Genomic DNA, 13,863 nt, shown 5'->3' with positions numbered 1-13,863 from the left:
AGTGGGAAAGAGAGAGGCCAACGATAAATCTGATACAAGGAAGGCGAACAAAATCTTCAAAGCAACAAGGAATATAAACTTTGATGATCCTGGAAGTGGAAAGAGATGAGTGTACAACAAAAGGGTGACTGAAATGTGAAAAAAGTTGTAAATTGTAAAGAAAATCAGGTGACAATTACATTTATACTTTGATGAAGCTGTAACAAAGACGTGTTTTCATAAAATTGGACAGATGTCTCACGGAATAAACTAAAATATAATAAACTCAATTGACAAAGGGATAAAGGAAGAGAATAAAAATGAATAAGACAATAAGTAGAAATAAATAGAAATAAATGGACAAACTGAGAAAACAAAACAAGAAATAAGGCAATGAATATTTAGAAACAGGAAGAGATGTGAATAAATACGCAATCAGCTGAATATACGAAAGTTTGATACAATGACTAACGAAGAAATAAAAGGACCGAAAGTAGAAACAGAAACACCTAGTTACAAAATAGATATATGAAGAGACCAATAAAATAAGAAAAAGTGTAAAGAAAATTGAGATGCTGTGATTCCAAGGTCACATGATGGTGGGCAAGGCTATGAAAAGGCGCTACCTCTCCCGCTGAGAAAATGCCGTAAGCAAGAGGAGGCGTGAAGGAAGGGCGACAAAGGAGGAGGAGGAGGAGGAGGAGGAGGAGGAGGAGGAGGAGGAGGAGGAGGAGGAGGAGGAGGAGGAGGAGGAGACGAGGAGGAGGAGGAGGAGGAGGAGGAGGAGGAGGAGGAGGAGGAGGAGAGGACGAGAAGGACGAGGAGGAGGATGGTGTAGAGTGAAGTTCATCTCCGTCAGTGAAGAGGTAATGGGTCGGAATTACCCTAATTGGCCGAGGTACGATTCATCATAACAATTGTGCTATTCACTTGCGCCTTTATGAAGACCTCAAGTAATTGCCGGCCCCGCCACACCCTCTGCGCGGCGGTGCGGGGCAAGACCAGGGAACACTCCACGCCCTATAAGCCAACGGAAAAACTAAATCCACTCACGTATATAAGAAGCGAGCTTTATATACACACTCACTAATCTTTCTTAGTGTTATTAGATTCCAGAAATAAGTTCTAAAAAATAATGGAAAAACGGAATTCACTCACATATACAGAGCAAACTTTATAAACACACTAACTAATCTTTCTTAGTGTTATTAGATTCCAGAAATAAATCTTTAAAAAAACAATGGAAAAGCGAAATCCACTCACGTATACAGTATAAACCAACTGATAAAAACCAAATCCGGATTCTAAAAACAATCACTACAAACAAAAGAGAAAAACGAAATCCCCTCTTGCTTATAACTCAGCAAACTATAAACACACTCACCAGCCTCCTTAGCGGTACTGGATTCTAGCAACAAGACAAGCGAGGCAAGCAAAACTAAATTCCCTCTTACGGTAACCCAAATTACTGCTACGCTAAATACACGGACTAGCTAAATAACATAACTGCTAAAACTATTATAAATCACACAAAAATAGCTAAGTTCCCCGTAAAAAATAATGAAAATGAGAGGGTTCATGAATAATATCCACGAGTTGAGGTCAAGATGAGATACAATAACGCAAAATAATGAAGAAAACTGCCTTAATGAAGACTCCTGAGGCAGAATTGATGTGCCTGGCGGGGGGCGAAGATCCCAGATGTTATCAAGCCACCACGGTAGCCAGGAGGTCAGAGGGTGTGTGTGTGTGTGTGTGTGTGTGTGTGTGTGTGTGTGTGTGTGTGTGTGTGTGTGTGTGTGTGTGTGTGTGTGTGTGTGTAGCAAGGTAATGTGAAAAAGAAATGCAAAAGAATAGAAATATGACATGAAACAGGACAAGGAGGAGGAAGAGAAGGAGAAGGACGAGGAGGAGGATGAGGAGGAGGAGGAGGAGGAGGAGGAGGAGGAGGAGGAGGAGGAGGAGGAGGAGGAGGAGGAGGAGGAGAGAGTATGGGGAAGGAAAGGAAGGGAGTAAAGGAAGAAAAAAAAAAAAAGAAAGAAAGAGGAAGAGGAGGAGGAGGAGGAGGAGGAGGAGGAGGAGGAGGAGGAGGAGGAGGAGAAAGATGAGGAGGAGGAGGAGGAGGAGGAGGAGAAGCAAAACAGCCTAGAGGACCCACGTGTTTATAATTCACGGCTGTCTCACCTGACCTTGATTGGCAGGTGACCCACGAAGGTGAGACTCATCAAAACAAGTGACCATTACTTGTCCATTATCGGAAACAAGAAGAAGAACAAAAGAAGAAGAAGAAGAAGAACAAGAACAAGAAGAACAAGAAGAACAAGAAGAAGAACAAGAAGAAGAAGAAGAAAAAGAAGAAGAGGAAGAAGAAGAACAACAACAACAATAACAACAACAACAAGAAGGAGAGGAGGAGGAGGAAAAGGAAGAAAAAGTGATAATTTTTACCTGCACTGACAATAAAAAAGATGAGATATACTACTACTACTACTACTACTACTACTACTACTATTGCTATCATAACTAACGACTAAAACCTTCACCATCTTAGTTCTTCTTTCTCTGGCAAACGTACATTAAAATAAATAAATGAATAATACTCTTAGAAATGAGAGAGAGAGAGAGAGAGAGAGAGAGAGAGAGAGAGAGAGAGAGAGAGAGAGAGAGAGAGAGAGAGAGAGAGAGAGAGAGAGAGAGAGAGAGAGAGAGAGCACACTTATATTTTTTAGCAGTAATAATTTTTGCACGCTTTTTTTTTTTTTACACATAACCTCTTTACATACCCTCCTCCTCCTCCTCCTCCTCCTCCTCTCATTCTGCCAAGTAAAATATATTCTTCTCGCATAAAACTCACGAGCCTCAAGGACAGATTGAGGCTTTTTGCATAATACAGCAGACCCCCTTGAGAGAGAGAGACCCCGTGCTGTAAAAATCCCCCTCGTGTTATCTCAGTAAACTAGACCAGGTAAAACACAGGTAAGGTAAGCTCAGGTAATATTTGATATACATATTGAAAGGTTAGAATGAGCAAACCGCGTCCCAGTGAAAGCTAAAGGCGGTTGGAGAGAAGGTAAGGGTCTCTCTCTCTCTCTCTCTCTCTCTCTCTCTCTCTGGTAATCATGAAATAAGAAATATATCACCATTATTTCTACTCAAACACGAACTATGTATTGTGATAATCTCTAATAATTTCCCTAGATATTTTTTTTTCCCCTATTCTTTCCACCTGTGCTTGAATGGAGATTAATGGCGGGCGGAAGTGACAACAGGTAACAGGCAATCAGGGGCAGGGATGCTGATGACAGGAGGACGCACACCTGAACATACACCTGAGGGGAAATTAATGATTCCAACAGCGGAAGTTTGAAAATAATTATGTGCTATCAAAGTGTCGGTTTTTTTTTTTTTTTTTTTAGGAGTTCAGATTTACTCACACGGGATGGGAGTGGTGGTGATGGTGGTGGTGGTGGTGGTGGTATACAAAAGGAATACAAAGGAAGACAAACAGCAACAGACCTTGGGATACTTAATAATCTGTAGTAGTAGCAGCAGTAGTAGTAGTAGTAGTAGTAGTAGTAGTAGTAGTAGTAGTAGTAGTAGTAGTAGTAGTAGTAGTAGTAGTAGTAGTAGTAGTAGTAGCAGCAGCAGAAGTACTAGAATCTGTACGAATAAAAGCAAAGAAATAAAAAAAAAACATTAAGAAAACGATAATGATGATGATGAAAATATAAATAACAACAACAATAACAAAAGCAGCAAAAAAGAACAATAGAGAACACGCAACAATAATTACACTATACACGGAAGAATTACCACCAACACCTCTCACACACACACACACACACACACACACACACACACACACACATTCATTTACCTCCCCACCAGGAAACACAACAATACGCAAAAAATTACTGCACACCTACCCACCTCACACACACACACACACACACACACTTACCCTCAGGTCTCACACAAAGCCACGAGGGAAGACAACGGGAAGAGAAAACAAATATATAACTTCCCATGGAGAAAAAGTGAGAGAGTGAGAGAGAGAGGGAGAGAGAAACAACCTTCCTTGATTACACATTCAGTAAACACAACAACAGGTACTTGAAGAAGACCCCCAGTGTAGATTAATTTAGATGTGGCGCGTTCACAGGGAGAGAGGGAGAGAGGGAGAGAGGGATGGAGGAAGCCAGACGCGGTGTATGCTCGCTTCATCACAGCTTCCATCGGCTTGAGAAACAATGAAGCTCAAGGCTGTGTTGGGTCATTAAGAGGATGTGCTGTACCAATTATATTTAGCAGTGGGGGTATTGGATAGGAGCGTGAGAGAGAGAGAGAGAGAGAGAGAGAGAGAGAGAGAGAGAGAGAGAGAGAGAGAGAGAGAGAGAGATTTTTGCAGGAATTTATGATCAGAATTATTTTTTCTTTTAAGTTTATGTTGTTGCGTGTTTCTTTTTATTTAGAATATTTAATTGCTCTTATTCTGACTTGCTTTATATATTCTCTGAGTTAACCTTATATTTGTGAAGGCGAAAAGAAATATCAGTGTAAAAAAATTATTCTCTCTCTCTCTCTCTCTCTCTCTCTCTCTCTCTCTCTCTCTCTCTCTCATGACGACTGAAAAAAAAACACGAGGCACATTCTTTTATGCCTTTTTTTCTTAATTTTGTCACTTCTACTACCACTTCCAAATCCACATTATTAATATACTCAAAATTTACGAGCACACACACACTCTCTCTCTCTCTCTCTCTCTCTCTCTCTCTCTCTCTCTCTCTTGTGTAGCGTCTAATTGAATCACGGAACAACATGGCGGCCGAGGCACTGTCTCTCTCCCTCATATCAGTTTCCTCTTATTTTCTTTTTTTTACTCCCCATCGTCTTACTTCAGTTCTTCGTATGTTTTTCTTCTGTTTTTTTTTTCTGTATCATCACTTATATTTTCCCTCTTTATTCTCTCGTTTGTATTTTAATTCGGATATTTTGTTTTTATTTTCTTCCTTTGTTTGTGATTATATTTCAGTTTATTATTTAGTTTTCAATTCATGTTTATATTTCTCTTTTTTTGTGTATTCATATTTTTTTTCTCAACATTAACTTTTTATTAGGTTAGGTTAGGTGTCTATTGCTGTTTTTCGTGTTCTTATTCTTGTTCTTTTATTTCTACGAGTTTTTTTTTTTTATATATATACTCTCATTTCCACTTTATCTGATTATGTTTAGTGTATTTTCCATCAACAAACCAAATATTATCTTGATTTTTCTTTTTTTCTTTTTCGACATTTACCGGTCTATATAAATTTTCCCTGTCTGTCCTCACTGGTACTCTTTTCCTTATTTTTCTTTATTTCCAACGATTTTTTCCCACTTCTACATTATCATTTCTATTTTCATTGTATTTTTCATCAACAAACCATATCTTACCTTCACTTTTATACTTTTTTCAACATTTAATACTCTATATTAATTTTCCCTCTGTCTGTCCTCACCTGCACCATCTCACCTGCTCTTCAACAAACACAGGTAAATGTTTCGCACCACCTAGGCACGTGTAGGCGGTGACCTTTCTTTCTCTTCCCAGGTAGCAAGTGGCGCTGTATTATTCAAGGGACGAGGCATAAAGTGACGCTATACAATTCCTAGGACGAACAGGAGTGGCATTATATCACATGTGGGTCGAATCCTTAACTTTCAGGTATCCCAGGATGAACTAAGACTCCGGCAGAGCAGCACTTCACATAGAGAGGCGAGTGACGGTATTTTTATTTCATTCTGGAGAGGAAAGGCAACACGTCCCTCCATTTTTTACTTGTCTTCAAAGGTAAATACACGATAGAAAAAAGGAACACGCCTATTACTTAACTAAGCTAACGTTGGTGCTGTTTTGTCGGTAAATACTACTTCATTGTGTCTTCTTTTTCCTACACTTCGCTGAGAGAGAGAGAGAGAGAGAGAGAGAGAGAGAGAGAGAGAGAGAGAGAGAGAGAGAGAGAGTTTTCTGGTCATATTCAGAGCAATGTATAATTATTCCCTTTTGTCTCTCTCTCTCTCTCTCTCTCTCTCTCTCTCCGACACACGCACCTACTTACATATTCACTCCTGCCCTTTTCTCCTCCTCCTTCTCCTTAAATATAATAATTTTCACTTTTCTTTGCATCCCTTTCATTACTTCACCCTTCCTTCCCTTCTCTCCTTCGTTCACCTTCTCAGTTATTCTACTTCTAATTTATCCATTATTCTCCTTTCCTTCAATCTTTCTCGTATCTCATTTATCCTATCTTTCCTTCACCTCCCTAATCATTCTTAGTTCTCTTCTCCTTTTATTCATTCACCTTCATATTTCAAGTTATTTTACCTGTATTTTTTTTTATTTTCTTCTTGTCTTGCTCGCATCTCAATTATCCTACATTTCTTCACTTCCCTAGCCATTCGTCGCTCTCTTCACCTTCTCCTCTCCTTCGTTCACCTTCAGAGAGGCCCAAGATACCGAGGAATCCTGGGAAGAAGCCCCTCATGTCACTGTCTTCCAAATATATTCTGCGGCTTCTAACTCGATTACTTTATTTCATTAGTATGCATAGGCAGTGTGCACTAAGTTGTTGCCGCGCGCCTCCCGTCCCTCGCCCGCTGACTTGGACCAGAATATACAGAACCTCTCTCTCTCTGTCTCTCCTATTACTCGTCCACGCACTCACGAAAGGATCCCAGTACTTAAAATGTTGAAAAATTATGCATCATCTTATTATCCCTTTCTCTCTCTCTCTCTCTCTCTCTCTCTCTCTCTCTCTCTCTCTCTCTCTCTCTCTCTCCTACGACTTCTCTACCGTATAACTTCTCTTTCCTATAAAATCTCTTGAGGTATAAAATAATCCTCCTCTCTTATTTGCCCTTCTCTCTCTCTCTCTCTCTCTCTCTCTCTCTCTCTCTCTCTCTCTCTCTCTCTCTCTCTCTCTCTCTCTCTCTTTCCTGTAACTCGCCCACACACTCACGAGAAGATTCCAGTACTTGAGGTATTGAGTATTTCTCCATCCTCCTTTTTTATCAACCTCTTCAGTTCCGTGACGTATTTCCATATTCATTCTGGTTACTATTTGTTGATTTTAAAAAAGCTTCAGAAACTTATGTGGGGGAGTAAACTAGTGAGGACTGTGGCCATTAAGCTTCTGACCTCCATAGATCCTTCCTAATATCAATAAAATGGTCTAATCATACTGAAATTTCAAGGTATAAATGTGTCTCAGTATTGAAGGGGTTAACTGTGACTGGCATGCATGACTGGAATTGTACAGGAACTAATATATAAATGCTTTCCAGTCTTACTCTACGCAAAGGTTCCAGTACTGAGAGATTGATCACTTTTATTTTTATTATTTGACTGGAATGTATGGCTCGAAAAGTATGTCAAAGAAGTACCACTAAGACTCTTTCTAGTCTGATTGAACTCTCATAAAAAGGTTCCAGTGGATGAGAGGAACGAGGCATCTGTTCTTATAACTCAAGATTCTGGAAGCAATTGATGGAAACATTTATAGAAGAAATACTACAGCAATTCTTTTTCATCTCCTAATTCACAAGATTCTAAATGATAGATACGTTAAGGAAAACATCATTATTTACTCCACAACTTGGGATCAGCCTGAGTGCTTGGAGACTATGGTAAAGAAGCTCTTTTCACTGCCATTCCAGACTCCTGAAAGACTCGCAGTGCTGAATGAGAGATACAAAAGATTATTACACTCATTTCGTTACATATCAGAATGCGTATATGGAAACATGAGTAAGCTAAGAACTACAAGAACTAGTTTACCTCCTTTTCCAAGCACATAGTGAGATCGCAGTAAGAGTGTAAAGCCTAAAGGGTCACTGAACCTCTTATTTCATGCCTTGATATCGGAATGCGCGGCTCGAGACCTCCGTAAAGAAGAAATAAACACGATCAGATACAGTTATGATCGGGATACAGTTAGTTTGCATGGTAATGATTCTTTTAAGGGAATCAAACCTGTTTTATAAAGCAGACTCAACTGAGAGAGAGGATACGAGCTTGCATTCCCGGCCAGCAACGCATACTTACAGCCTAATGAGTGGAGGAAGGGGGATCGTAATATATTCTTGAGCAACTGAGAGAGCGGGAGAGAGAGGGAGTGTTGCGGCGGGGTAGAGAACAGGAAGACGAAGCCGAGGCCGCGCCAAGGTTCCCAAAGTCGTCAATTCTGTGTGGCAGGAGACATTTGATTACAGCCTAAAGTGAGCGATCGACCCGCCGCTCACCTGAACACGGCCTAATTACACTTCTCAAGGAATAATTTCGAGTGCGAGGACGTGCGAAGGAGAGATAGGAAAAAATATACACACACCAATAAAAGTTGATTGTTACGATTCTTAAAGTTAAATTTCAAATGTAACAGCGAGTGATGACTACTTAGATGTCCAAAATAAAGGGCCACCATGTCCTAAGGTGGCCAATAAAATGCTACACTATGAATAAGCATCTCAGGACCAATTTAAATGCCTGAGATGTTGCGCCCAGACAAGTGAGTATAGGACACTCACCTGCCTTACTCATCTCACCTGGACTCATTCACTCAACAAGTCACTGAGGTATGAGAGGAGAGCACATACCTGGCCTAGTCCTTTGCTTAACCCCTTCAGTACTAGAACATTTTTTACTATGAGTTTTGGGAATAATTGGATGATTTGATTTAGATTAAGAAGGGTCTATGGAGGTCAGTAGATAAATGGCCACAGTCTTCACTATTTTAATCCCTCACGTAAGTTTTTGAAGCTGTATAAATTCACCACATAATAAGCAGAATAAATAATAAATTGCGTCATGGTTAATCTCACCTGGCTTAACTAACTCAACAGGTGATGGAGATACCTGGCTAACTACTGAGTCAGGCATGAGAGGCAGCACACACCTGGCCTAGTCCTTACCTGTGCAATGTCAGCTGGTGAGAGGCACAGGTGAGTTTCGCGAGTTCCTTCAGGTGTTCATTAGGCCGTGACAGGTGTGACAAGAGGTCTATCACGCACACCTGTATCGGCTCCTGGTCTTAACACAGGTAGCAGCAGGTAGTGCCACATATTACCTGTTACTGTAATGGTAGTGATTTTCTTTTAATGGTTCAGAGATATGCAGATTCTTGTTGCCTTCTGACCAGTTCGATTTTTCCTCCCTTTTGGTAAGTTTTATGCTCCCCACCTTGCATTCTTTCCTCCTCCCTCGTGTTACCTTCTTTCCTTCTACATCTTCTTTATGGTTTTCCTATATGTTTATTCTATTTTGGTCTATATTATTCACTGCTTTTATTTTTTACCTGCAGTTTATATTCATGGTCAATTAATTTAGTTTTCATTCTCGTTCTGTCTATTTATCTTCTCCAGAACCTAATATTTTTCATTGTTCTGTTTCTCTTTCCTCTTCCCACATTTACTCGTTTTTTTTTTCTTTCTATCCTCTTTCGTCTATTTTTCTTCATTATCTCTTTCTTTTTGCTTCTCTGGCTTACATCATGCTCTTTAACCACTCTCATTTATTTGATTTCTCTTGTAACATTTTTCTATACCTAGTGTTCATTCGATTACTTGTCTTGTTGCTGCTCTTCTTTCTCTTCCTCTTTATAAAACTTAGCCTCCTTGTTTTCTTCCCCTCTCAATCTCTTATTCCCTCCCCACCTCCTCTTCCACCTCCTCCAGGTAGCAAGGTCATTGGTGTGTTAGGTATGTCTACCCTCCTCCTCTTCCTCCTCCTCCTCCTCCTCCTCCTCCTTCTCCAGCATCTCCCATTCTCCTCAAGTGTATCTCTTCCCTCAGCATCCAAGCAAAGGTAGAGTGACGTAAGCACAACACGAGAACATTGCTACTTCGCTTCACTGATTGGCGAGTCTTGATACTGTTCTTGCACATCTCCCGCCGCCTCGCCACACTCCCTGCTCATGTTATGCTGTAATCCCGCCCGAGAACGTCCGAGATTTCGTGTATTTCAGCCGCGCAGTGAGTTATAGAAGGTTACAGTGAGTCCAGTGAGGTAATGAGGAGCTGTATCGTTGTGTTCAAATATGGAGTGACTTTTGGTGCTTATTTTCTCTGCACAGTGTTTTGTTTCAGTCTGCTAAGTCTTAAGGAAATTAGTGACTGTTTTTTAGACCAGAGATGTGATTGACGGAAGCTAAAGAGAGGAAGACAGAAGCGGCCGATAACATGACTTCATAACGTAACGAACAGAATCTGAACACGTCAAACTCTTCAACTTCTCACTTGTAAAACTTGGGTAAAACAAATATAAAGATAAACAACACTTTAGGTTAAGGCAGAAAACTAACTGACATGCTTTTTTTTCATGATATTCTTTTGATATGAGTTTCTAAAGAGTAAAGTGAACACAGACTGAACAAGAGGCAAGAGAATTTCCTTAGCGTATCCTTAGTTCTCGCCTCAACCTTAACTCACAGCTAACACTCACCAACTCGCCGGGAACACAGGGAGCGTTGACGCCTGTAAAAGAAAGAAGACTACATGAGCCCTTTCTCTTCAGTATTAGTTTGTCTTTACTCACAAACTCACTTTAGACACTTATTTCGTGCTGAACTCTCTTGAATACTTCCGTAGTCTGAAGAGAAAAGATTAATTACTGATTCTCTCTTAGTTTCTCTCTGAAGGCAAAAGCTTTTACACTTCTATTAACCCCTTCAGTACCAGGACGTGTTTTCATATTCATTTTGGTTACCATTTGGCGATTTTATACAACTTCAGAAACTCATGTAGGGATTGAAATAGTGAAGACTCTGGCCATTAATCTCCTGACCTTCATAGACCTTTCCTAATGTCAATAAAATCGTTTCATCACACCAAGAATTCATGATAAGAATGTGTTCCAGTAGTGAAGACGTTAATAAAGGATGTCTAAGGCAGTTATAGCATCAGTAGTGTCTGTGAAATACTACAAAGAGAGAAGCACAAACAGAACAAACCAACAGCCGGACATCTAGCCAGACAACAAAGACAGATTACCAGACACTCCCAAACACAGCCAGGCATTCAGATGGACACACAGACACACAGGCAAACATAAAACACACATCCAGACAGAAAGACAGAAAAATAGAAGATAAAGACAATAGAATAAACAGACAGAGAAAGTGATATCTAAAGAGACTGATGGGACAGAGAGACACACAAACATACAGACAAGTAGATAGACAAAGACTGGCAGCCCCACACACACATACATACATACACACACACTTGCCTCTAACCTCGGAAATGCCACACTGACCAACGTGACAAGAGCAGGAAGGAAAATTATAGGTATTTCAATCCCTCTCCCTCGCAGCGGAAAGGAGACAACCACGCCAGGTCTTAAAAAATGTAGCATCTGAACCTCTCTCGCAACGCAGCCAGTTTGAAAACAACGGGAATTTAAAAGAGAGAAGCTTAAAAGAATTTCCACTAAATATTGAGGAATTGAAGAGTGATAGGGGGAGGTTGATGAGTGTATGAATAAATACCCATCCAGATATGTTACCTGTCAGAGGGGAGCGACAGGTAAGGCCAGGTAAGGTTTGATTGTGTTTTAAAGTTGATATTTTTGTGTCATATAAATTCATGAAGTCTTTGGAGTTTGCGTATATTCTATCACTCGTTATTAATCTTTATCCATTTCTGTTTTCTGAGATTGGATTAAATTTTTCCAAGTAATATTTTTGTGTTGTATAAATTCATGAAGTTTGTGAGTTTGTATATATATTTATTTTTCTATCTCGTCAATTTTGCTTTATTTTCACTTCATATTTATTCCGTTTTAAAAGAGTGTATTAGCATTCAATAATATTCATGAAATTTGCAAAGATAATATGTATTTTCTCCTCTCTCTCTCTCTCTCTCTCTCTCTCTCTCTCTCTCTCTCTCTCTCTCTCTCACACACACACACACACACACATATTTACAAATTTTCTATTTACATTCAATCATGTTTATGTTATCTATCTATTTATCTGTCTGTCTGGAATCATTAGAAGTATTTAGGGATATGATTGAAGAATAAAACTATCTCTCTCTCTCTCTCTCTCTCTCTCTCTCTCATATTGACACGTAAATTGGTGCAGGCCGGGCCGTATCCCTCATCTTTATCATCCCGAGACACTTTATTGTTTAAGGGCCACGATTAGGGCTATTCGTCATGATTTTAGCCCTAATAGCACATCCTGCCACCGGGAAGGTACAGGGAAGATGTAGCACTAGTGTATCCTTTCCTCCTCTTCCTCCTCCTCCTCCTCCTCCTCTTCATCGTTCTTCTATATTTCTTTCTTCGTTGTCTCCTTTGTTCCTTCTTAAAACTTCTCTTACCATTATCCTCTTTTGCTGTGTTTTCTTTATCCCTTCTTTGCCTTTTCTTCTTCATCTTCTTCTTCTTATTATTATTATTATCATTATTACTATTATTATTATTATTCATTACTCATCTTCTTCTTCTTCTCTTGTTAATTACCAAGCATTTATTTGTACAGTTGGCCCCCTATTTGACGAAGCAGCCTTCCTACCCGTATTCTTAGCTAGAGCGACATGCCAACCTTGGAAGTGAGTGGGAAGGAGGGAAGGGAAGAGTGGTATGGAGGGAGGGAAAGATGAAGGCGACCAATGACGTACACATCTGAGGCAGCTCTTGCGTATGGCACACGGAATGAAAAAGGGAAGATAGATGTCACTTTGTTAGAAATATTGATAGAAAAACTACCATCTTTACATCTCGGCTCATTTTCGTGCAGTGATTATCGTATCCAAGCCGTAACTGTCGTGCAAGGTGGGTTAAGTGTCGTACATGGACTTACATTCATAAAGGCTTTTCTCTCACCACGATTATTCATAAAGGGCCAGAAATAACTATCTTTTTTATGTAAGACGGGAGAACTGGCTAAGGGCAACAAAGAGATTGAAAAAGGCCCACTGAATCGCCAGTCCCCCTGAAGATCCGATTGAGGTAGCCAAAGAACAGGGAGAAATGTCCTGAAACTGCCCTCTTACATGAATTCAAGTCAAAGGAAGTTGGAGATACAGACACAGGCAGGGAGTTGCAAAGTTTACCTGAATTGTCAAGAGTGTTTATAATATCACTATCAACAATATAGAAAATCTTGTTAATCTGTCACTAAAACCACAAAAAACGCCCTTGAAACGCGTCACTTCACTGAGAGCGTCGCGCAAGTCCGTTTCGAGAGAGGAAGTGCGGGCAGAAGTGTTTTAGAATATGGTCCTTGGCTGGGCGAGGTGGCTGTGGCGGGGCCTCACGAGACACGCTATAACTCCTCGCCTTGTAACGAGATGCTAATGCTGACCACAAAGCTTCTCGCGTCCACAGGGCCGAGCACGACGCAGGTGTGGGCCGCAGACATTAAGCGGAGGCGTGCAAACCTTTTCACAATTCTTAGCTGTATTTCACAACGAGGATAGCGTCCCGGTGTAAGCTGCACCCGCGGGACTCTTCATTGAACAAAAATCTGAACGTCAAAATTCAGAATTGTAGTGTTAGTGGGATTTTTTTATTCTTTCTTTTTCAAGCGATTAGAGGACACGCACACTTTTCACAATCCTCTTACTTTAGCTGCATCTAATAAGCTCCAACCGCGGAATACTTACAGAAAAAAGACGTGAACCATGACAATCGGGGTTTTCTGTGCGACACCCAACACTTTACACCAATAACACCGACACACACCATTTACAAACACCTGTGAAGAGAAAAACATTAAAGGAGTAACCATTTCACTACCAAACCAGTATAATATTCACAGACGGCTATTACTTTTGAAGGGAATTGGCAATCAAGAGGAACTTTTTTATTTTAAGTTTTTGTTTGGACGGCTATCTGAAGGTGAT

The sequence above is a fragment of the Portunus trituberculatus genome, chromosome 22 (genome assembly GCF_017591435.1).
Source record: "Portunus trituberculatus isolate SZX2019 chromosome 22, ASM1759143v1, whole genome shotgun sequence".
Lineage (NCBI taxonomy): Eukaryota > Metazoa > Arthropoda > Malacostraca > Decapoda > Portunidae > Portunus > Portunus trituberculatus.
This window is presented reverse-complemented; position numbering follows the sequence as displayed.